Genomic DNA, 22712 nt, shown 5'->3' with positions numbered 1-22712 from the left:
GACTCAGTCTAAAAGCCAAAAATAAAATCAATGTCCTAATTGAACAAGGCTACAAAAAGGTGAGCGATAGACGTCATCTTTAACTCCGAGATCCATATGTCACTTGCTATTTACTGTATTTTTCAAAATTGATTGGTATTTTTAATGATGGTCAGATGCAAATATAAGTCTTCTTTTATATCTATGGTATAGCCAGAGTAATTTTAATCATTAAATCTCATTTTAGAAATATTCAGCTTTGCTAATAAAATATTGATCAATACATTTTCTTCCTGCTCACCAATTAGCATCTCTTTCAGCTCATTTTTTAAGAATCTGCTTGATATCACTGCAAGCTAAAGCTCAGCTAATTTATTTTGTGTTCATAACTGTGCTCAACTTTAACTTCAGGGTTTAACTCGGCTTCATCTCAAAATTCTTCATCAGATGTTTCTGCATTTTACTCAGACCCACACAAATACTGCTTGCAGGAAATGTATTGGTTACTTTCCACATCACAACCAGTGTTTTGTTATTCTTAACAGCAGATGTTGCTTCAGCACTTTAGCACTTTCAAATAATCCTTTTGAAGAGGTCCAGGGATAATTTCTAATACAAACTGCTATAGGAGCAGAAGCTGCACATAAAGAAAGAGAGGGTAATTAACGTTCAAATCCAGATGCCAGATTTAGGTACTTATAACCAGAGTACCTAAATCTAAGTTAAGAAGTGGTCCATTTCCAACACAGATTTATTCAGAAACAAGGACAACAGGGTTGAATGTGGCTTATTTTCACTTGAACATGCTTAGCATTTCAGCATCATAGCCTTATCCAAATCTGATGCAGCAGCTGGTGACACTGATAGTCAAAACTGGCTGATCATGGTGACTGAAGGAAATCTCCACTTTTATTTTAAAGGATAGAAAGCAGTGGTGAAGAAACAACATTATAGTTGCCCTGTTGGTATCACATTACCAGTTAATGTCTGAACATATGGGAAACCAGTTTTATGGTTTTTACTTATGGAGAGGAACCCAAAACAAGGCATTCTTTAAACTATGCAGTTAAAAGCTGGAAACTTGGCATTCAGACAAATCAGCCATCAATAAACAGATAGAGATAAACCCCATTTGCATGCCATTTCAAAGAGACAATCAAAAACTTAGGAAGGAAATAAACAGCCTAAGAAACACATCCCCTCCAGCAGCCACCATGCAGATCAGCAGGAAACAGCACCACATAAATAATCAGGGAAGAAAAAATACCTTAATCCAGGAATGTTTGTCATTATATGAGATATTGATTTTCTCATATGTCTTCTCTAATTGTTCCTTTTTTCTTATGATGAAAGTGTCATCTACGTAGCAGATGCACGGTATTGGTTGTGTGCATGGCAGGGTGTGCCTATATGTGGGTGATATGGAAGCCTGTAGATGGTTTTGTTGGAGGTGTCCAAGGAGGATGGCTGAGGCTCTGGGTTTTTTAATAATTATTATGCTTTTTATTGTTGTTTTGTTGAAGACAAAACAGAGTTGTGTTCTAAGATGGGCAGCCATACAAATCTTATAAATAAACAAACAAACAAACAAATAAATAAATCCGTCCATCCGTCCATCTGTCCATCCAAACAGCTGAACAATTCAATGAAATGGCATAGAAGGAGTCTTCTTGTTCATCCTCTCCTGCTGTGATTATCAGTCACACCAAACCCATGTTAAGAATACGTCCAAACAACAGTTGATGTAATGGTATGTAAGAATGATCTTGGGAGACAGGGGGAAGAGCCACAGCCAGGGGAACAGTTGGACAAGAGGCAACTTAGCCCACAGCAGGAATGTGGGTGTGGCAAATGTCTCAGAAGAGATCCTCCTTAGTTTCTTGGGCTATAAAGATGATGGGTGGACAAATGTACAAAAACAGCCTCTAATATTTTGTGTGCATTCTGCTTTGGGTCATAAACTAGCAGAAAAGCAGAAATTGCAAGAATTAACATGATTAATGTGTATATATTCAGAATCCATAAAGTTTCACTATTAGTCAACAATCAAGTAATTATGCAATGACCAGTATTACCATATCTTCTACTTGCTCACTTCTACTTAGCTGTATAATAAGAACCTACTGTGCAGAAAGGTCATGCATGCAAAATCTATGCAAAGCCCCTACTATGGTGATGCCTGAATCAATTTAAAGAAGATACTCTATCAAATAGGATAAAGCCAGATTAACCACATACAAATGAAACAGTGTGAGGGCATAGGGCTTATCACAATTTATTGGCATGTGTCTAGAATATAAATGGAGAAAAAGATTCTGTCAGATTTTATATGAAACCCACTTAGTAAATACATCCAAAAAGGGCAGAGGTAACTACAGAAATATCCAGACTGGATGTCCTCTTGAAAAGGTCATGGAAAATTTGGAGAGAACTTTATCACAGATATATCATAGATAATCCCATCTGCACATACAGTACTACTAGCCTTGATGTTATTTGGGGGGGGGGGGGTCTATATGCGTTCCCAGCCTTCTCAGCTTGAACATTTTTTTCTACAGCAGCTTGTCTAAATCAGAATTAGTTTTCTTTTATGTCATACCAACTACTCAGCCCAATTTGTATAGAGTTATCTTTCTATTTAGAATCTAGTCAAGAAAGAGATGACTGCAGTTTTCTCTCCTCATTTTATTGTGCTGCAGGTACTTGCATCAAAAATTTCTTTCAGAATTTTAATGCAACAGAAATGGATCTGACGTTAAATAGCTGGGCCTCCCAGATTTTCCTGTCTTCAGACACAACTGGAGACATATTGCCATATGGAGGAAAAGAAAAAGTGACATACAGTATTTATTTATTTGAAGTAATCCTTTGTCTGTAAAAAAGTATGAAAAAGTCCTTGGACAAATAAAAATATGTTTGTTAAGCCTTTCTGATGGTATAGTAGGGAATAATAGTGGTGATTTCATCTTAGTCCATGGGAGGAGGGCTAGCCAAACAGGCAAGATGGTGCTTGCAGGCAGTATCATGGTCTTAACCCAGTCCCTTTTGTCTGAGCCTCAATATTTTGACCTCCCTCCCCCACCAGAGATGACACTGAGCACTGAAATACCATGCAATTCCCCGTTCCCAACACTTATGCCTTGTGAGTAGGAAATGAAAGCACAAATCTTCAACATGTAATACTTCACTGTTCTGCGTGCCATTGCGTTACTATGTCTGATTCTGCCCACATGCCAAAATGCATGCTTACTCTACAACTTCTTTCTTGCAGGCTTTGGATATTTTTATTTAACAATTACACCTGTTAATATACGCACAGACATAAATGAGATCTATAACATAACTATTACCAGGATCTCAGATGTATCAACTGCCATGTCTGAACATGGTTACATTGCTCATCAAGATTTCTCAGATTTGTTATGATCCCTCTTTCATGATGATGGACAATCGCAAAAAACAGAGTTTGGGCACTGAATCATTGGCATTTTATCACCTCTGTGGATTCGCTTAGAATTGGACCTTAAAACCCAGTTACCTCCATTGTAATTGTTCTGTTTTATCATCTTCAAACCTCTTTTGCCCTTGTCCTCCTTTCCCTCAGTTGCCAAGGCAAGGCCTAGAAACTGCTCAAGTGTATTCAGAGATCCAGGGAACAATACAAAACCTAATTCCAGTGGTGCCCTGAGTATCTGCCTTTCTATGTCTCTGATGTTTCTGACAATGCTTTTTTGGGCACCTATGTCTGGAGAAAAGATAAAGAAATCCTCCCTTGCTAGTTTGAATATAACATTTTCCTCAGCGGCATACGAAGATCCATTTGTGAACAATATCACAGCAAAGTGGTTCATGCATACTATTCAGATACTTTCCAAGTCAATGGTTCCCAGCCTGTGATTTAGGAATCACAGGTAATTTACAAGGACAGTGTATGTGATTCCTGTTCCAGATGCCAAAGTTTAAGGCAATCATCAGTTTTCACAATATTTTATCATTTTTATACAAAACTGAACAGAATTTCACACAGGGAAACCTACATCTTGTTAATGCCTACATCTTCAAAAGCTTTCAGGGAGGATGTATTGGTTTATATAAAGAAAGAGGCTGGGAACTTCTATTTTATGCTTATAAAACAGCAGACATCTAGCATCCAGTGTATTCCTAACCATGCACTTGGATAATGAATTCATATATACATCTTACCAGGCATCATAGGATACAGGACCATATGGGTCAGTACATGAGCACAGCTCAGAAGGGCATTGGGAACACCACCAGGGGTCAAAACACCAGTTGCTCATAGATAGAGCAGTTGCCTGAGATTCAGGGTCTGCACAGACCAGTCTGAGCACAGCCTGGATTGACTACAACTCAATGCCATACACATGGATCTGTGAATGCCTGGTGCTATACAAAGTCAACAGGACACTAAGGACTTTCCTCAAGAACTCAATGGGTCTGTGGAAGACAAAACTGGAAGTTAACTCAAGACAGCTTGCACAAGTCACCATCAAGTGCAGCATATACCAAGGTGATGCACTTTCCCAGCTGCTGTTCTGGATAGGCTTGAACCCCTCAGCCAGATAATCACAAGGACTGGATATGAATACAAGTTCAAGAGTAGAACCACCATCAGTCACCTCCTCTACATGGATGACATCAAGCTGTATGCTTAGAGTAAGCAAGACATTGACTTGCTGATCCACTTAACATGGATCTACAGTAGGACATTTGAATGTCATTCATACTGAAGAAGTGTAGCCAGATGGTAGTAAGGAGAGAGAAAGTAGTTAAGACTGATGGGGTGGAACTATCAGCAGGCCACATAGTAGATATACAGACCAGCTACAAGTACCTTGGCATCTCACAGTCACATGGAAACCAAGAGGAGGAGACAAGGAAGACAGCAATATCCAAGTACCACCAAAGGATAAGACAGGTCCTGAAGAGCCAGCTCAATGGGAAGAACAAGATCCATGCCATTAACATGTATGCCCTGCCATTCATCAGATACCCTGCTGGTATAGTGAGCTGGCCAAAGGAGGACATGGAGGCTGCCAATGTGAAGACTCCTCACAATATACACAGTTTTCCACCCCTAGTCCAACACCCAGAGATTGTACACTAGCCACAAAGAAGGTGGGGAGGGTCTGATGAATGTCAAAGCCACTGTCCTGGACGAAACCCAGAGCATCCAGGAGTACATCAGTAAGATGGCACCCAAAGATGAGCTGTTGAGAGAATGCCTCAGGTAGCAGCAGACATGGGAGGAAGTTCAGGTAGAGGAAGTGCCATGGCATGACAAGACCCTGCAAGGGATATACCATCAACAAATACCAGTGCCTGGAAAGGGCTGGACTAAAAGACGGCACTGTTCATAGTACCACAAGAACAGGCACTAAGGACCAGATTCATAGAAGCAGGGGCTTACCACACTAGACAGGACCCTCTGCAGACTGTGCAGAGAGGCCTCAGAGACAGTCCAACACATAGTGGTAGGGTGTAAGATTCAGGCAGGAACAGCATACACTGAATGGCACAACCAAGTAGTTTGGCATTGTGTACAGGAACATCTGCACAGTGTATGGGCTAGACCCTCCCAAGTCCAGATGGGAGATTCCACAGAAAGTTGTGGAGAATAACAGGGCTAAGATACTGTGGGACCTCCAGATCCAGATAGACAGACAGGTACTGACCAATCAACCAGACATTATGGTAGTAGAAAAGGACCAGAAGACAATGGTGGTGATAGATGTAGCAGTGCCAAGTGACAGCAACATCAGAAAGACAGAGTATGAGAAGCTGGAGAAGTACCAGGGCCTGAAGGAGGAACTAGAGAGGATGTGGAAAGTAAAGGTCAAAATGGTTCCTGTGGTGGTAGGAACACTTGGGGCTGTGACTCTTAAGCTGGGAGAGTGGTTCCAGCAGATCCCAGGAACAACATCAGACTCTCTGTCCAGAAGAGTGCAGTGCTAAGAGGAGCTAAGATACTGTGCAGAACCCTCAAACTCCCAGGCCTCTGATAGAGGACCCGAGATTGAGGAAGACATACCACCCATAGGGGTGAGAAGGGATTTAAAAAAAAAAAATGTATTCCACATATGTGTTTTTCTGATAACCTTTACACAAGCAAAATGTTTTAAGTGAGCCCTCCCTTGAGTTGTTTCTCAGGGCCAATAGGAGTATCAGCAAAGAAAGGAAAAAGTAAGCTACTAATGCATTTCTCTGCACAAGAGAAGATGAAGAACTGTTACATGGCTGAAAGTAATTGAACTGCAGAATTTATACATGGTAAAGACCAATCACAGAGTCTCTGTTAACTTGATTTTTATTTCTTGATAGACAAATATAATATTATAACATTTTCAGTACACATTGAAAACAATATTCCTGTTTGGTATCAAATGTAATTATGAATAAGATATTTTACTGTTGAATGTGAACAAAAGTAACATGGGATATTTTAAGGCTACATACAACACAATACATCTTGATCTGAAAGTCTCATTGACTTCAATATATAAACTACATCTGAATAAATTTGTATCAATCTATATTAACAGCCATGAGAAAAAGAATTAAAAAGGAGTGTCAGTCCTCTCTAGTAACCTGTACTATATTGATAAATACATACTTTATAAGTACATATTTGTAAATGAATAAGATAAATGTAAATCAGTTTAAGTAAAAATAATATTTACTATTTAATTGAAGTTAGCTTTTTTGACCAAGGATTCCATAGCTGAACTAACAGTGCAGCTTGACTTGTACCCCCACATTGCAAAGGCATTCATTTTTCTAAATCAGGAATCTCCTAACAAAGCTGTAAGAATCAAAGTCCAAGGAAGGATGGTAATGGAAACAGAGGAACAAATACAGTGATACCTCGGGATACGAACGCCTCTGCTTGCGAATTTTTCGGGTTACGACCAGCTCCGGCCCCAAAAATTTACCTCGGTCTGCGAACTCCGCCTCGGGGTACGAACCGGATCGGCGGCCATTTTCCACCGTGCCACGTGGTCCGTGGCCATTTTCCACCCGTGCCACGTGGTCCGTGGCCATTTTCTGCCCGTGCCACGTGGTCCGCGGCCATTTTTCCGCTCGTGCCACGTGGTCCGCGGCTGTTTTTCTGGCCCTGCCACATGGTCCGCGGCCGTTTTCGCGCCGCGCCGGGCCATTTTCGCGCCGCGCCACGCCGCGCCCGGCCGCTTTCCCACCCGACGCGTGGTCCGTGGACGCCAGAACGGATTAACGGTAGTCTTATAATCTTCTCAACCCTTGCCTCTTGATCCCTGCAAGATGTTATCAGGTTCTGTGTTTTCTCCAAACACTACTCATATCTTTCTTATATCTTATTTGCAAGCTTGCAGCCTTAACAGAAGAAGAAAATAAAACAGAGTTTTCACCTGCTTAATTTTGTGTCATATACAAGATTTTACACTGATGACCTGGTGTGATGGATGATTGGAGCACATGAACATAGGGTTTTTGAGTGAAAAAAGATACATGACGTTTACTCATGTACATGTGGCAGCCATCCCTACTTTGGGCTATCATTTTGTCCAAAGTTGCCCTTGCCTCACTCCCATATTGGTCTTCAGTCACCAAAACATTGTCTACCTCTTTTATCGGCATAGATAATCTGTAAAAGATAATTCAATTACCTAAATTTTATAAGACCTCTTTGTTGTATATATAGTACTTTATCCAACCCTCCCTGAAAACAAACAAGAAAGAAATAGAAATACCTCAGAACACAAAATGGTGGATTAATTGAGGATCCATGTAGATGAATAGCACAATCTTTATGCTGTGAGTTTAAGTATATTTGTGGCTTGGACAAACATGTCAGAGGACATCTTTTTTATTCTTGTTTTTTGTTTTAATTGATTGGATTTTGGTTCTATATAGGTCAGAAATGCAGAATTGGGTAAAACCATGTTACAATTGGACCTAAAGTTAATTTATTTATCTTGTAAACCTATAGATAGTGCCTGATGGAGAAGCATGCAGCTTTTCTTACCTTGGTAATCATGTATGGTAGGTTGTATTCCCAGGAAGAAATAAAAGGAGGAGGAACACTGGCTTGCTCAAACAGCCAACAGAGATGAGCATTATGCTATATCAGCTGGGGTATATATATATTGAAAAGTAGACTCATGGTATTAAGACAAAAACTGCTATTTTTTATTATTGTGATTGCCTGCAAAGCTATTATGGTAAAGCCAAGCTCACACAGTATGTTTGTTTGGTTTTTGCTTAACGTGATGTGTGAACCCAAATATTGTGGTTTGTAAACCATAGGTTATGGCTTAGTGTTATATGGGCCTGGTTGTTATTATTAGCTCAATAAAATACCTTTAAAATCTTCTGCAGATTAGCATACTATGTTAACTCCGCTCATGATTTGCCACAGCTCAATAGAGACTTGATCTTACATCCAAGCATAACCATTTTTAACTATGCTACTAGAATAGCTTTCAGCACTCCTTAAACAGAAAGAAGGGCTATAAACTGAATATCATGTCCTGAGAGCCTGTTCATACTTTCCTGCTCTCAATGGAAAACTATAGCCTATTTCTTTATCCATGAAATAAGATGCGACTGAATTCTTTAATTAGTCCATGAAGAATGCCACAGTTACCTTTGAACCTCATAGCAGGTAGGCCAATTGTTTCATTTCTTTCATAAGCATCATTTCCTTCCCTACTGCTTCTTAAAAATTAACATTTAAAATGAGAAACTAAGTGGCAAACTTTGGCCTCTACCATGTATTGGCTCTCTTCAGGAATCTAAAACCTTCACCTTGATGATTCTTTGTTTTTGATTGATCAAGGCAAAGCATTCTTGTTTAGCCAAGTATATCTATTTTTTTAATATGATGGTTTGATTGACCTTCAGGAAATGAGAGTTACATTAAGGATATCAACCATTTTTGCTAGAAAAGATAAGGATTGAACCTCCAGTAAAGGGTTGCCATATTATTAGAGTTGCAGCTGAAAATGATGTTGGGTTGGTGGGTCAAGGCAGAAAGTGTATGGTCTGAACTGTTCCCACCCACTAATTCATCCATCTCTACAAATTATATTCGATAGCCAAAAATGGAACAAATAAAGTTAAGAAAGAAGGCTGTAATGAAATAAAATTTTGAACAGGACAGTGCTCCTTATTTTATTGATTCTAACTGAAAAAGTGAACTGTGGAATATTGGAAAGAAGTTCCACACCCAAAGTAAAGTCATTATATCCAAGAGAGTTAGTCAACCACACATAAGATTACTTTCTCTGAGTTGCCCAGGGACTATAGGAATGTTCTGTGTTGGACCTGTCACAAAATATTTAGCAAATGATGTCATAAGGTAGAAGGGGAAAAATGAGTGATAAGTGGTTCAGCCATATCTCCCTCTTGCGGAGAAGGTTAAAATAAATGGACATATATTATGCTGAGGCTCAGTTTTAATCTGTGAATGTGATGCTATCCTGTTTAGCTAGCTGATCCTCTTGCTCATTTATTAGTGTCTCATGTTTTCTGAACTAATTGTGATCCAATAATGAAGATCTTGGTTTGTTCACATTACACTAAGAAGTGGTTAACTTAATAGTGTTACTCAATACATAGTTTGGAGTGTGTGTGTGTGGGGGGGGGATAATAAAATGATGTCACAAGGCAAACCCTGCAGCTTATCATGTCAGAAATTAGGATGCAGGGGATGCACGGTGATGTCACTGAGCATGAGTCATCATTTCCCCATCGTTGTGGTAGCTGAGGATGTCTATGGCCCAATAAACTGCAGATAGCTTTATTCTCACAATACCCTAAGTCATCAAGCATGTTTTACAAATGTAATGGCTGGACTCTCACCACGTACTAAACCAATGCACAATGTGCAAACCTGACCACAGACAGCTTGCTTAAGAGATGTTCATCACTCCAGTGGAGGAGCACTGAATTTTGTGTAACTTTAAGGAGTCTTCCAGCCTATCTGAGGTTCTTCTCCTAAGCATTTTGGGTATAATTGCCTTAGGACAAAGAGTTATGCTAGAAACTTTCAAAATGCACAGTCTATTGGAAAAACAGATAAAAGTTGCTGAGCTGTAATAACAGACAAAAGACGTGAGGCAATGCATTAATCCTTTTTCTTCTTTCCATTTTTTTTCAGCTCCAGAAATAAGAAAGAGACTGAAGAGAATTTGTTTAATTTGTAAATTTCACAGATTCAGCTTTGTAAGACAGCATCTTCCCACAACAACAAGCATGGAAAGAGGAGGGAGTATTAAGAGTAGCTGATCAATAACTAATCCTCAGTGTCCCAGTTACTAGCGTGATGGAAAAAATTCATGGTGCTTAAGTAATTCAAACTAATTTTAATGAATACTACCATACTCGCATGCCTGCTGAGCAGTGTGAAATTTATAGAAAAATGTAATTTTGCTTCCCTGTATATTTTTCTCTCACTCATCAAAGTAGCATAAAAAATGCTGTTAGATATCTGCTATCTCTGGCTGCCAGGTGAAAGATTCAAAAGGCGAGCACTCATTTTGTGTGTGTCATAAACAGGGACGATTGTGAATACATTATCTAGTTAACATTTTGGGGAAAAAAAATCAAAACACCTAATTTTACATTCTTCCCTATTCATCTCATGTCCATAGCCCTTTTAGACCACTGTCATCTTCTAGCTATTTATTTTGAACAGGGAGCATAATGTCAAACTCCAGGTCAGTAAGCTGTGGACATAGTTTGTATTTGATTATGTGAAGCTATTTTCCAGGGAAAAGATGCTAAGAAATTTCTATTTTTGTTTATTTAGGTTTTCCTTTGGATCAGAATGAACATATGCTGGCTTATTTCCTTAGCAAAGGATTGGAAAAACATGCAAATGTTATTGATTTTTTAAGGAAAGCAAGGAAGAAAAGTCAGTGGCAGTTGCTGATAATCTACACCATGGTTGAAAAAAAATGTCTTGGGCACTAATTTGTTATTAGACTAGGTTTAAAGATTTGGTATTAACCCTATAAGGCCCTAAGCCACCTGGGAGCAAGATATCTGAGAGAAGGCTCCCTCCATGTAGCTTTCCTCAACGGCTGTGATTGTTAGAATATCTCTCAGTTCTACCACATCATTTGTATATTTGTCTGGCATCAATCAGAAATATGAAATTTTCTGCTGTGGTGCCTGCTGTATGGTTGGCTTCACAGAATATGCTAAGCTACTATTTATTTAACCATGTTTAGTGAATGTGCCATACCAAGTATGGTTTATAAGCTATGAGTTTGCACACAATACAGTAAGCAAAAAACAATTCAACCACGTTATGGCTTGGTATGATATGTTAACTAAAACTGCTGTACCTTTTTATAATTTAAATGCATACTGAAAATGTTTTTGGTATCTTAAATTAATATTGCTATACACACAGCCACAGGCTATGTTACCGGCTTTTTTTCCCTCCTCATACATCTTATTATATTTTGATCATGTATTTAATTTAATTTTCATGTTGCACATCACCTAGAGGTGCTTTGCTTGAGAAATATTTTAAATACATAAGTAAATAAACACACAGTAAAGGCTACCTGTCCCCAGTGCAACTTGGTCAGAAGAGCAAATTCAGTTACAAGATTCATGTTATATTAGTCATTAGCTCTCTTTGAGGGCAATTCTTAGTACATGCTTAAATGTACAAAAATAATAAATAAATATCCCCAAATGAACTGTAAGCCAGGTATTGTCTGCTCCACTTAAGTAGAGTAGCTTGGCCCTGATATCTGGACTGATTATTGATTATGTGCCGTCAAATCAGAATTGACTCTTAGCAACCATATGGATAGATTTTCTCCATAAAGATCTATCCCTAACCTGGTCTTTCAGATCTTCCAAAGGTGCCTTCATTGCCACTGTAATTGAGTTCATCCACATTGCTGTTGGTTGTCTTCTTCTCTTTCCTTTCACCTTTCCCAGCATTAGAGCCTTCTCCAGAGAGCTAGGTCTTGGCATAATGTGTCTGCAATAGGATAATTTGAGCCTGGTCATTTGTGCCTCAAGTGAGGACTCTGGGTTGATTTGTTCAATGAACCATTTGTTTGTTTTCTTGGCTGTCCACGATATTCTTAGGAGACTTCTCCAACGCCAAAGTTCAAAAGCATCAATATTGTTCCTATCCTGCTTCTTCAAAGACCAGATGTTGTATCTGGACTACTTCCTCCTTATTAGACTTCTGAAGGCCTTGAAGACATGGCTCTTCAAGAAAACTTTTGAGAACAATGACAATTGACCTACCCCCATTGGGTGATGCCATTAGAGGATAGTGGTTGGTTTATCATGGTTTTATTTCTACCCAGAGCCATTTGAAACTGAGTGATGTACAAGCCATAGTAAGTAAATATATAAATAAAACCAGTACTGTAGTAGTTTCCCCACATTTTTGATATGACAGAGAATCCAGCTTTTGTAACTCTTATATTCTTCATACAATCCTGTCTCTACCTATATAGTGAATCTCAAATTCAGTGACATACCGTACATAGGATCTTGCTGCTTTCATCAAATAGTAGAGTTTGTATCTTGCCATTGCAATGCTCCTTTAATCTGCCTGGATCTCTCTGCATTCAATCAATCCTATAGACTCTGCTGCTCAAATTAGTTGTTGAAAGAGCTATCACTGTAGTAACTGTGGAGCAGAATGTATACATTTATTTATTTATTTATTTATTCATTCATTCATTCATTCATTCATTCATTCATTCATTCATTCATTCATTCAGTGTATATGGCTGCCCATTTCAGATTCATGAGCTGCTAGCAACAATTAAAAGTCACACACATATATACAGCACACATATTAGCAACCAAAGTAAAAAGCCAACAACAACAACTCAACACAACCATTGCACAAATCTGGATCCCCAAGCCTGGTGACAAAACATCTTCCTCTCTTAAGCAATGACAAAATTGCTAAAATGCAGGATCATGATGACAATGGCAAAATTCACATTTTCTGTTTACCTTGTTATGGCTTTCATATGGATCACTGAAAAACTGATATACCTTTAAAAAGCTGAAATTAAATCAGACAAAAGAAGGAGCTTTTTAGATATGGCAACTGTTATCCAAGTCTTGGATTCACCACAGTTAAACTACTGAATATAGCATATTAAAGAGATTGGAAATTTCAATGAATGTAAAAAAAAAGAAAGAAAGAAAGAAATTCCTATCTTATCTTTGTTAAGAGATCTGCAATATTTCCCAGGTACAATTTAAAAGCTGGTTTGAGCTTTTAAATCCTGAATGTCTTAAGGCCCGACTATTTAAGAGATTTCTCTTTTCCTTTGGACAGAATATGGATAGCAGGGATGAAATAAATGTTGGTTATGGATCCTGCCACAGGAATATTAGCCTCTTAAAGACAATAAAAATCTTTTTGATTTTTGCAGAATAACCATATTTTGGTTTGTTTGTTTTTGTTGTTGTTGACATACTAGTTCAGTGCATTTATCAGAAATTAAAATGGAATGACCCTAACTAATGGTTTTTCGTCTTCATATCAGCAGCTAAGGAAGCTTAAGCCTGGCTTGACATAGAGGGAAATTGTTAACAATTAATTAACTTCAATTTCTCAATCTTCCCCAGGCAAGAATAAGATTCAGCTTCCCACAACCCACATTTCTTGTAAGCTGCTCTCCCTGGACTCCGTGTCTCTGAACCTCTTATTATTCTTGGTGACACCTCACTTCAAAAGCTTTTTTCCCCTTCTCCTTGGATGCCTTCAGGGCCCAACTTTGGTGGTTCAAATATGAGCAGACTTATTTTCTTCAGTAATCATGGTAGTTTATAACTAGGCTGGTTGGAGTTTTATTAATTTTAACAGCATTGTTCCCCTTATGAAATATTCATCCCCCAGGATTTCTGAACACATGAAGATTTTGAAGAAATTGATCTGCAATGCAGTCACTCTCTTAAAAGAACCATAGCTTTATTAGCTCTTCATTGCAATGATACTGTAAAGGCAAGTGGGAGCTGATTAAGTGTGCAATCAATCTTGTGAAACTAGATAGATCTGTTTTTAATTGTGAACTAATAACTTACTTCCTAGGAGAGTGAATTCCAGGGAGCATCAACTAGTAATGAGTCCCGTGGCTTTATGTGCTCATGCTGTGCCCATGAAACATGTAACTAAGCTTTATTCAGCACAACACCCAGCTCTGGAATGTGTCTGTGTGTGTGTCTGTACTTATACATGTTCATCCTTTCTAGTTGTTATGGAACAAGGTTTCTCCACTTTTCCTTTGCCTATGGGTGCTTCCAGACAAGACTTTTGAGATGCAATTGTTCTGTTTCACAGAATTTTAAAGAGAATCTAGCCATTCTTATCTCCCCAGGTAACTTTCCAATGTTTATCTACTTTTCCCCCCATTTTTTTTATCACAAAAATCTGTTAAGAAGGGAAAGACATAAATAACACATTTTTTGAGTTGTAATGCTAGGAGCTGCCTATCTAGAAGCATTCAGTAGAATACATTGTAACTATGACTGACCAAGCTACGGATGGTGGCAGCCATAAGTACATTTATGTATAGCTAGGCTGTGTGTGTGTGTCTGTCTGTCTGTCTGTCTGTCTGTCTCTGTTTGCTGATATATGCATAATTACTTGTTTTCATGGAACCACACTGCAGGTTTAAGATCTGTTCTGCCCAGTTTAGAGAAATTCCTTTCTGAAGCTCTTAACTTTCCCTTTTTGTTTTAATCACTTTGATACTGAAGAGCAACTTAGATATATCACTGCCATCCCTTATTGCCCTTATTTTTAGCCTTAAAAAAAAAAAAGATTTTTTCCCCCAGTATTAACCTTAAGGGACCTCCAGTATTAACATCTCTCCTTCTAGAGAATATTGTGTTTCCCCCCCCCCCCATTCCCCATCTTCTGTTTTCACTTCTTTAACCAGTAGTTAAGTTGTAAGAGAGCCTATTCTGTTATCCCATGACTGCTAAATTTACTGAGGGACTTTGCCAAAAGGTTTTTGAAATTCTAACACTGACGTGTTCAAACTAGATTCTTATGACATGGGCTGGACTGAGCTATATTGGCATTGTGTGTTTCACTGTGTTGTGGGAAAGTAGCCATTGTAGGGGCATGCTGAATGAATCAGCATATAATATTAGGATTTGATTTGTTTGGACATAATATGTTATATGAACACAGAAATTGTTTTCTGGTAAAGTAGGTTTAGGGCAGTGTTGTCCAAACTTGGCCACTTTAAGATGAGTGGACTTCAACTCCCAGAATTCCCCAGCCATCTTAAAGTGGCCAAATTTGGACAACACTGGTTTAGGGTTTAGTGTGTGTTGTATAAACCCATCCTTTAATAACTGAAGAAGTATGAGAGGGTATACTCTTGCAGAAACCACACTGATTCTTATTTAGTGATATTTACTTGGTCCTTCTTTTAGGCCTGATAACTTTTATTTTTAATGCCACTTGTAGCCAATTATTGAGAAAAGTCATTAAGCTAACCAGCCTGTAATTTCCTGGATGCACATTTCAAAACTGGCATTACACTGAGTGTTTTCCAGTATTAGCCCAGAGCTAGTATTAAGAATCCAGATTTTCTTTACATTAGTTTGAAAGATGGTTGCTTTGTTTTGGAAAGCAAAGCACTCAGATGGAAGCCCGCACCTTTAGTTAGCACTGACATTTGAATAGGACTTGAACATTTTATGGACACTAATGGATCATCTTTAACCATGGATTTACAGGCTCCAGAATAACCAGTTCCCATTGGTGGCCTGGCTCCTACATTCTGAACTGACTTAAATTTTTGAGTGCTCTTGAAAGAGAGAATTATATATGATACATTGTAGAATTTGAAACAAGAAGTAGAAAAGGACTGGTCAACAACTATAATGCAGATTTGATTGATTGACTGATTGACTGACATGTAACAAAGGGCTGTGTTACCACTGGTATGACTCATATTTGAAAAATAATCATTATTTTTAAGATTCCTCAGAGTCAGTACATCTGTACTTGCACAGTCATTACATAGCAGAGGAGAACCAGAAATAGGACCAAATTTTACCTCCCTATTTTTGAGCCAGATAAAACAATTCTTAATGGATTAATGTTTTAATTGGTGTAGAAATTGTCCAGTAGTGAGCATGATTGTTACTTTTAAGTTGGTGCACACAGCACATTAAGCTAAAATCAGATGAATAAGGCATGGTTCAGAGTGATGTTGGAAACAGACTTTGCCTTAGCATGCTGTGTGAATTAGGTTGTCCCATTAAACCATAATATGGTTTATTTGGGGGACACCACAAGTTATATAACACAGCAGTTGGTTTAAAACCAGAACAGCTCAGGTTCATTGCTTAATATTTGGTATGAGTCTGGCTCATATGATTTTATAGTATGAAGGGAGGCATCTTTTCTTCTCATATACTATGCTCTATTTAAGATATAGATCTGCCATGGTTACAGTACTTTGATCTGGCTTGTATTTTATGGATGATCATGATATTTCATAAAATGAAGAACTAATGAAAGTAAAATGAAAGTAAATGAAAGTAAAGTAAATGAAAGTAAAGTAAAGTAAATGAAAGTAAAAATGCTTTCAAATCATTTTTGCAAACAATTTTCTTCTCTGGTTTATCCTATATTCAAATTTCAGAGTAGTTCCCTGATATATGTATGAAAATAGCCACAGTACATAGAAATGGAGGATATAAGAAGGTAATTTCAAAGTTTGCACATTTTTTAATAAAAATTATTTACCAAAACAAAAGCAAAAAACAAGCCAACCCCACCCCCCCCACACCACCAAACAAACCCTAAGTAGAGATTTTTCCCTCCCATCTACCCTCTCCACTACCAAAAAATCAAAACAGGAGGAATAGTGCTGAATATGCTCAGAGCTTATGGAATGGTTGAATCCTCTATGTGAAAAGGATGGAGCTGAAGGATGGAGGTTGGGGGGGGGGGGGGGGAAGGAGATGGAAGAATCCTCATTACAGAAAAAGGAGTTTTTTTAAGGATGTCCCTTACATACACACACACACACACACACACATTTTGTTAGTAGGGATCCATTTATTTATTTAATTATTAAAGAACATTTCCCTGATCAGATTTTGCTTCAATGCCTGCTTGTTTGTTCTTTATAAATATGCTTTGTGCCACAGAGAACTGTCATGAATGATAAGATGTAATTTTTGCTCTAGATAAGAAATAATATTAAGCTCACTATTTCAAAGGATATGAGCAATTCTGCTTTAAGGATGATCCGGGGTAAAGAGTTTTTGATCTACATGCTTCTACTGCTTCAGAAATATTATGCCATCTATGACATTTCACTGCACACCTTGTCTTACAGTCTGTGGGACACGGCATAAGAATGGATAAGATGTATTATTTTCTGTACAGAAATGTATTTTCCAAAAGTGAGGAAGGAATTGTTGTTATCTGAAAGTTCTTGGTAGGCAGTACTTTTTATTGTCTTGTTTTTCAAAGGGAATGCCTGCAGAGAAGAAAGTGAATTGAAATATGGATGATATTATTGATGGTAGTAGAAGCACAGAAGAAAGCATTACTGCTGCCTAGATCTGGAAATGGAAATAAACATTATCAAGCTGCTGGGAAGGGCATTTTCCAAGGTCTTTCATAACAATGGATTCTCTGGTAGCCATCACCAGTTTGGGCTGCAAAAACCTGGACCACCACTACATGGAAACAGAGAAATAGAAAACTGATCCACATTTTTACAGCCTGGATATGGTATGGCTATACTTTGGAACATGCTGAAAACTCAGGCATAACCAGGCTTTAAAGATGATCCCTCTCAGTGGTTTGTAAAATGGTACCAGTCTGCCAGTGAAATTACACAGCATAAAATGTTGAATGTAAAAATGATTCTAATATCTCATTAAAAATATTGAATAGATCTTGTCTTGTTTTGAGATGGAATAGTAGCAGTATCAAATCTATTAGAGAGGCTTCACTGGATCTAATTTAAACAGAAAATCCAACACTAGGAATTCTTCGCTAGCTAAATTCACACATTGTTCTAAATCCTGAATAACTTAGCCATAATGGGTAGGTTTGCTTTTCATACAGATCATGTTATTGTGAGCTGGGCCACAGAAAAACTATTCCACAACTGCATCACTCTTGGGAAATCTATCAAAACTCTATGTTTTGCATGTTTTTCAAATATTATTCCATTTTTTTCTGATATCAGGAGTCAAAGTAGGGTTGCTGGTGGCAGTTGTGTTTCTGATATGCTGATCTTAATTATTTCATATTCTTTTATAGATTATAGTTATCATCTACTACATTAAGCGCCCTCTGAGATCTGTTTTTTTCCCCCCTAACTTAGGGATGGCCTTCAGCGGATTGGCACACTTTCACAAAGCAATTGGATTACATGACATGGCAAGAAAAGAGGAAATTAAATTTTGGTAGAACACAGATGTCATTAAGGGAAATAAAGATCTGTTTCTAAACTGGGAAATCATGTTGCGATAATCTACTGATTAGACAAAATTAAACGTGTCACATATCAGCAAAAATGACCTGCTCTTTGATGAGTCTGACCATCTTGCTCCCGGGCCTGGAATGTTTCTCTCTCTCTTTTATGCAGCCTCATTGCTATAACGCTCAGTGCTTCCTGGGTATAAAAGTCCTTCCTAAGCTATTAAATGGGTATGCATTTGCTGATCTTGGCAACAAGAACTAGTCAAGACATACAACTTTAATATACAGTTATTATGATTTTTGCTTGATATATGACAGCCCCAATTTCTTTTCCCCTACATCTGCATGGCTCAGTGCTTGGACATTTATAAACATCTGAACAATCACCCTCCTTTTGGGAAGAAGCATGTCCCTTTCTGAACAATAATTCTGTCATCTTGGGCAGCCTCCTTCCCCCTCCCCCCCTTTTTAAGCAAAATTATCAGGCAGTTTGAAATTTTATACACACAAGATTTCCAGAATTGAAACAACAGACCAGCGACTGACCTTTTGGATGCCAACGAGCAAGCAAGAAAAGAAGGTATTTTTTATAAAAAGTTGGAGAAGTGCTGCTGTCAGGTTCTTCCTCAGCAATGTGATGCCTCACTGATGAAAGCCAGAGAGGCTATGATAATCTGTCCTAGTGAAATCCAAGAAGTCATTCTGCGCATGGGACTTGAGAATAGCTTAACCAAAATCCCCAATGAAGAAGAGCAGGCAGAAAGTTAATTGTGGATAGCAGGATTTAACAAGGTCTTCACATCTATTTTTCTCCAGCCCAACATATGTAGAATTAAACCCATTTATTTAGGAGAAATGCATGCTTCTGAAAACTGCATACAAAAAGGGGAAGTGATGTTTTGAAAAGAACTTATCACATGACAATTTATGTTAGAAAAGCTTGAATGGGAGTTAACGTATATAACAAAGAACATCAAGAAAATGCGTAGGAAGTTTGGAAAACAATTCTAGAGGAAAGTGTGGATATTGGATGAAACTGTATATGAAAGTTCTATATGTTAGGGAGTGGAATAAAGTAAATGGATGTGGACTTTTAATAGATCATTTTTTTTAAAAAAAAAATCACTGTACAAAAATAGTGAAGGTGCTGAACTTGAACTTGGGAAAGCAAGGTTTCAGTCTCCCCTTGGTTGTAGAGCTCATTGAGTGACTCTGGACCACTCACTGGCTAGCTCACCCATGTTCAAATCCATCTCAGCCATGCACTCACAGCCTAACCTACATTGCAGAATTGCTGTTCTAGGGAAAATTTGGAGGAGGAAATACTATGGATGCTGCTTTTAGCTCTTGGAAAATGGTTGGATGTACATCTAAACAGACAAGACACTTAAACAGGTCAGTTACAAATCTAGTAGCTGCATCTGCACGAGTTATGCTTCATTAATTTTAAGCATAGTTTTTTTATGGTTTAGCCTGTTGCATGTGTCCAGGCTTTTTGGCTAGTTTATGGTTCCAAGTGGTATACAAACTCAGAAAAATGTTTGTATACCACTTGGAACCAAATGTTCTTACCTGCACCAGAGGAACAAGCTGTCTTGAGTTAGCAGAAAAAAGGCAGGATATAAATAAAATAAATAGATAAATAAATGAATAAATGTGATCATACCTATTAAGGAGACAACAAAAGCAGAATATGGCTTTACTGCAATCTGGACAGTGAAGCAGATCATGTTTGTATCCTTATTTATGAGACCATTTTATGGTGAAATAGTAATAAAAACCTTAGGATATACAATTTACTTACTTGCTGATAATAGAAAGTTAAGTGTTTGATCCATACTGAAATTTCTTAATGTCAGCATGGAAAAAGATTCCTGGCTACCTTGGCTCCAGGTGAAACAGCGGAATGTCCCGTGCGCTGTGCTATTGCCCCTTGTAGTAGGACCAGCAGGAATATGAGGTGAGTCAATGTTATGAATTTGACAAAGGGTCATGAGGAGAAAAAAAAGAGAATGATTTTGCTTATTGGAACCATTTTAGCTTAGCAAAGGCAACAAAATGATGTGCCTGCAAATCCACTCGATGTTTGCTACGTGCCCTGTTTGCTACACTGTCTGCAATCTGGCAATTTGAGGGATAAATACAGTGCAGGTTCAAAGGCCTTTTTATTTCATGACTATCTTATATGTTTAAAATTCTGGTCTCTCATTTAGACCACAGAGCATCATCACCAAATTCTAGAATAATTAAGAAAAGACTTAGACACATGCAATATAAGGGCTCAGTTGTTCTTTCACTGAGATTTTAGCTGTCATTGGTAGTTGGGTGCTAGCAGCAACAGTTCAGAATAAGGCATTTGCCAGAGAAAAGATGGACATTTGTTACCTTTGTTAATTTTTTCCATGAACAGAATGAAATAAACTAGTTGATACTGAATGGCTGGCTTTAAACTATTCCTCTTAAGAGGAGGAGGATGTAATTCAGTGATCTGAAAATTACAAGGGAATAGTCATTCCTGAGACTTCACTGTTTGAAAGCAGGGTACACAACTGAAGGTAATGTATTGACAATAACGATAGAGATGACAACAATGGTGGTAGTAGACACTGGTAGGCTTCCATGACTTCCAAAGAATGTGCATCAGAAGTGCACTTAACCAGTGATAACTTTTAGCCTCCAAGATTTAGTTAGAATGATGGACAAGGAGAATTAAAACTTCTGTTTTGTGGGGGTTGGTTGTAAAGAAGTGTTTGATCAATCCTATCTCTGTGATTTGAAAGCTTTAGGTGGGTCTGTTTACTGAGTGAAGGCTATTTACCTGATCTATTTATTTACAGGTGGATATGAAAGCTGAGTAATGAACTGGTGTTACTGCTGCTGTATAAATGAATTGCAATTATGAACTGTAAACCCAATATGTACCATTCAAAGCCTCATTTAGTTTCCTCAGTTTATTTATTTTCACTTACACCCAAAAAGTCCCCATCCCTCCCAAAAATCCTTTTATATTAATTTAAAAAACCCTGCTTAAATGCTGTGGTTGCATAATAACATTAATGTGTAGCTCTATACTTTCAGAGACCCAGATATGACAGATATATAGGTATGTAATAATTTATTAGATGAATCTTGCAACCTTCTGGGATAAATTATTCATTGCCTTTTTCTCCATGATTTGCCCTTTTTACTGAGTGGGGACTAATAATTCACAAATATGTTAAATAATAAATTTGACAAATTTTGCAGAATGTTCCAGATATAATGCTCAGGTAATACTGCATTTCTTTTCTATGGGCTTGGGAGTAGTCCTTTGAAAGTAAAATGCAGATAAAACAAGCATTAGGGTATTCCAATACTTTAATGAGAGTAATGAGTAAAGGTGTAAGTCATAAACTAACATGATAGATGTGTTATATAAAAAGTCATTTGCAGCATTTTCATATCCAGTTCTGTGTGGATATATGTATGTATGTCTATGTGTGTGTGCATATTTGCGTACCTGCATGTACATACACTCTATGGTTTACATTTATATAGACAACCTGCTAATAACAGGATCTTGCTCAAGAGGACTGAAAGTTACTGCTGAGTCAAGTCTGATGTGGCATTAGAGAGGAACAGGCAGTCATAATGTGAGTCTGTCCTAGGCTATCTCTTTTTTTTTCCAAATAAATCTATTAAGTTGAAATGAAAAGTAGGTGATGTAGCAGAACTGACATAAGAGGTGAAGTTAATAGTGATGGGAAAGTTTGCTTTGTACATTTTTTGATAACAAGTAACCAAAATTTACAAACTTCAACTTGTTTTTCACTGAATGGGAAGAAAAGCAAAATGGAGAGATTTGTCCATTAAGAGAAAAGCATCCAAAATGACTCCAAAGTGACCACATGCATGCAGTGATATCATTCACAAATGCCACCACTAAGTATACATTTTTTTTTTAATCATTGCTTCCCTTAAATCTTTACCTTTCTATTTTATTTACTATGTTGAGGTCCGAGAGCTCGTCTGCCATCTCTCTCTCCCTCTTTTTCTCCTGAGGCTGGTCACTAGTGAAGTTCTTAGAAGCTATCAGAGTACTTAGCTGCTCTAGACACGATGCTCTGGTGCTCTTCACTTTAATTGGCACTGTTCTTCGTTGCTCTGATTCCCAGCTATGAGCACAACTGAAAAGCTGCCTGCTGCTTGGCACTGCTGGTGGAGGGGAGGCGGGGGGAGGAAATACTAACTTTTTTTTTCTTCCTCTCCCCCTCTTCTCCCAGTT

This window comes from Python bivittatus, unplaced genomic scaffold (genome assembly GCF_059951505.1).
Source record: "Python bivittatus isolate LINGU-HERP-01145 unplaced genomic scaffold, Pbiv_v1 ctg000980_np1212, whole genome shotgun sequence".
NCBI lineage: Eukaryota > Metazoa > Chordata > Lepidosauria > Squamata > Pythonidae > Python > Python bivittatus.
Note: the sequence above shows the minus strand (reverse complement) of the source record.